Source organism: Galeopterus variegatus, unplaced genomic scaffold (assembly GCF_000696425.1).
Source record: "Galeopterus variegatus unplaced genomic scaffold, G_variegatus-3.0.2 Scaffold715, whole genome shotgun sequence".
In the NCBI taxonomy this organism is placed as follows: Eukaryota; Metazoa; Chordata; class Mammalia; order Dermoptera; family Cynocephalidae; genus Galeopterus; species Galeopterus variegatus.
The window spans coordinates 232351-236587 of NW_007726826.1; the positions used below are offsets into that span (position 1 = coordinate 232351).

The 4237-nt window shown below is 42.7% G+C and overlaps 1 pseudogene; it reads left to right on the plus strand.

Annotated features, from left to right (window-relative positions):
• Window positions 1-3288: 3288 nt before the first annotated feature.
• Window positions 3289-3620, plus strand: LOC103589715 (annotated as a pseudogene).
• The last annotated feature ends 617 nt before the right edge of the window (window positions 3621-4237 follow it).

Consider the following 4237-nt stretch of genomic DNA (forward strand, 5'->3'; position numbering starts at 1 on the left):
GTGTTTATCTTTTGCAAACTATAGCAGCTACATGCCAGAAAAGGAGAATGGGGAAGGAGGGACAAAGTTATGAAATTTCATATAAATTTACTATGACTTCATGACTTTTTCTGTGCATGGAGTAAGAAAAGTCTTTGAATCCTTGGTTTGACTTAATTAGACATGACACTTGGAGTGCATCCTAAGAGTCCCGATTAATGACCCCTTTGGAATGTGTGAAACTGAGCTCACTTATATCCCCACATCCACTGCAGAGAGAGAATCCAAACTCATATGTTCCATCTTCTTTGGCTGTATCGTTTAAGAAACAGAATGCACCAGAAAAGATTTATTGAACTGTTTATTAGCTGGAGGTGTATTTAGACTGTTGAGGAATACACCTGCACCCAACAGCAGAATTGGCTCCCAAAGATTTTCTTCTACTGTGAAAAGATGTCGGGCCTCTGAAGCCCCATCAGGCCAGAAAAGATTTATTGAACTGTTTATTAGCTGGAGGTGTATTTAGACTGTTGAGGAATACACCTGCACCCAACAGCAAAATTGGCTCCCAAAGATTTTCTTCTACTGTGAAAAGATGTCGGGCCTCTGAAGCCCCATCAGCGTATAAGTGCTAGTGCAAGACCAGCACCTGCTGTCCACTTGTGTTTCTGTGATCTGTGGGAACATTCATAATGCCACATCTTCAACCTCAAAGTTTTTAGCTCCCATTTCTGCTATCTTAAGTGAAAGGTGGCTAAATTATAGAGAAAAATAAGACAATGTCATTCCCCAATTACATTTCTTTCCTACCCCCCTCTACAATGTTAGTTGAGATTTTTCCAAAAGAAAGTGGTTTAAATAAAAAGCTAAGAGGAAGAAAATGGTTAAAATTGCTAAAGTTCAAAAGTAACAGAAGCAGATGAGATTAGCGTCAGGATTGCTGTGTAAGGCTGCCCAGGCTGTGCACTGCACAAATTGAGGTGCCACTATTCCCAGAGATTACAATAACTACAACATGATGTGAATGGTGCCAGCAAGAGCTGTGCAGCCTGTCCAGCACATATCCACCTGAGCCTGCTGGAATTTATCTTGCTGGTCCATCAGCAGATCCCCTCAAATGTTTCACCAAACATCCCTAAGTCTGTCCCCTCCTGCCTACCCTAGTTGAGGTCCTCATCATTTCTCACCTATATTATTGCAGCTTTCTTGCTTCCACCTCCCTCCCTTTTAGCCCGTCACCCACACTGCCTCCAGAGTAAGTTTTCAAAAGGACAAATGATCTCTCTCATCTGTAAAACCTTAGCAGGACCAGGTCAGACAGGATCACGTCCAAGTTTCTTAGCATGAAAAGTAAGCTTTCCTGACTAACTCTGCACTAACACTGCAGCAGAATTATGCTTTTCTTCCCACTCACACTCAACACTATGGCTTCAACAAGTCCGAGTCCCCAGATCCCTAAACATACTGGGCTGTTTCACGTGGCTCTGAGACTTGGCCAGTGTTGCTCTCATTTTCGTCCTTATTCCCCATTTCTCTGCCTGGGGGGTTCATTTTACCCCGAAAAATGTTCTTGGCCCAGCCTTGCAGACCCCTCCACTCAGCCTCTTTCCTTGGACACCCATTGTTCCACGTTCCACGTTCTCAGCACCTCACATCTGTCCTTCCCAGCACTGACCACATGGGAATTAACTGCTCTACCATTGTCACCTGCAGGACTACACCCTCCGTGACAACAGAACTGTGTCTCTCTTGTTAACTGCTGTATCCCCAGGACCTTGCATCCAGTTACAGTTATATAAATGCCAAATGAATATGTTGTAATTATATGTTTACCAGTGTTGTCCAAATAAACTCAACGCCAAAAGTGTTAGCAAGAAATGTAAATTTAACAGAAGGATGGTTGAGGTGGGGTGTGGGGGGTGGAGGGTGCCAATGGAGGCAGGTACCTCACACATGCACGTCACTGTCTGAGGCAAACATGGCAAACATTATTCCCACTTTACAGGTACTGAATCCATTAAACAAAAACAGGATGCTCAAAAATTTTTAGAGAATAATAAAGGGTCCTTAGCATTTAGATATATGAAAGCAGAAATTTAAGAAAATATGATGGAAGTACAATAGCAAGGCTCCTCGTATTTGATCCTTCCCCCCTAGGGCTGGAGCAGGCCTCAGCCTTGGAGGAAGTTTCCAAGGCAAACTTGCTGGCTAACTCCCCAGAAATAGGAGTATGTTTGTCTAGCAAAATATAAGATAAGCATAAAGGCTAGCTTAGCATGCATTTCTCTGAGTTCCCTCTTTTCCCATGGTTATCTGATATTTTGAACCTTGGTTATGGGGTAGGATGACATTATTTACATAAGTGTAGAGCTGTTTTCTAGAGAATCTGGTCTATGAGGTTCTTGCTATGAGGCACGTAATATCCAGACCCTGAGAAGCCAAGGAAGACATCAGTCAAGCTATGCTGATTGCACTTCAAGCCAATCAAAATCCTCCAGACCCCTCCTCTCAAAATTTACCCTGTAAATGCCTACGATTCTAAGTCTTCAGGGAGTTCAGGTACAGGATTAGCTGGCCTGTTCTCCTTGGCTGGCAACCTCCAATAAATGCTAATCTTTCCTACTGCAAATCTTGGTGTACAGATTTTTTGGCTGGGACTGTACAGGCAGGCAAACTCCTTTCTGTTTGATAACAGAAGGATTGGAAGACAGAATGAAATCTTCCAAAAATTACAGTAAACAGGGCCGGCCCGGTGGCGCACTGCCACAGTGCACCGCTTGGGAGTGTGGCGGCGCTCCCGCCGAGGGTTCGGATCCCACCCAAAAATTACAGTAAACAGGGCCGGCCCGGTGGCGCACTGCCACAGTGTGCTGCTTGGCGGCGCTCCCGCCGAGGGTTCGGATCCCACATACAGACCGGTTCCCGCTCACTGGCTGAGCGAGGTGCGGGCGCAACCCCGAGGGTTGTGATTCCGTTGCCGGTCCCGGTCCGGTATGGGCGTGACACTGAGGGTTGCGATCCATTGCCGGACACGAAAAAAGACAAAAAAAAAAAAAAAAATGACAGTAAACAGACTAAGAGATAGAGCATAGTCAACTTCCAAATAATAAGAATCTCAAAAGAAAGAACAGAGAAGATAGGAGAAAATTATCAAAGAAATAATTAAAGAAAATTGCCCCAAACTGAAGGGCATGAGATTCCAGATTGAAGGGCTCAAATGAGCAGCCAATGCATAGGAAAAAAAAAAGTTCTTTCTTCCATCTTGGAGCCTGTGGAGGCCTGCCGGGAACAGGGCTTCTAAAAGGCAATATGTCTGGAAGGCTGTGGCCTAAGGCCATTTTTGCTAGCTATAAGTGAGGTCTCCGGAACCAAAAGGAGCACACAGCTCTTCTTAAAATTGAAGGTGTTTATGCCCGAAATGAAACTGAATTTTACTTGGGCAAGAGATGTGCTGACGTGTACAAAGCCAAGAACAACACTTGACTCCTGGTGGCAAAACAAACAAGACCAGAGTAATCTGGGGAGAGGTAAGTCATGCCCATGGAAATAGTGGCATGGTTCATGCCAAATTCCAAAGCAACCTTCCTGCCAAGGCAATTGGACACAGAATCCGTGTGATGCTGTACCCCTCGAGGATTTAAACTAAAGGATTTAAATGAAAAGTAAATAAATAAAAGTGGATTTGAGTTCTTCTAAAACAAAACAAGCAAACAAACAAAAACATGCAAAAATGTGGTTTATATACACCATGGAATATTACCCAGTCATAAAAAAGAATGAAATTCTGCCACTCATAGCAACATGGATGAGCTTGGAAAAAATTACAAGTGAAATAAGCCAGGCACAGAAAGAGAAATTCCGCCTGTCCTCAGTCATAAGTGGGAGCTAAGAAACAAAGAAACAAAGAAAGAACAGTTACAATAATACATTGAACTTTCAGAAGGAGAGAATAGAGCTGTGGTTAGCAGAGGTGGGAAAAAAGGGAAAGGGAGGGGGTTTAATGAAAAATAGGTTAATGGACACAAATAATAAGGTCTATTTGTAATGATGAATATGCTAATTATCTTGATCATCACATATTGTACACAAGTATTAATGGCCAGCTCTGTACCCCACAAATATGTATAATCAATTGTTCATTTTTATAAATAAAAAATTAAATTAAAAAAAGAAACTAAAGCCAAAAAATACAATTTGAAGTAACGAAAATTCATTGTGAATTTTCATAGCACTTGGGACAAAAGAAGATAATTCAAGT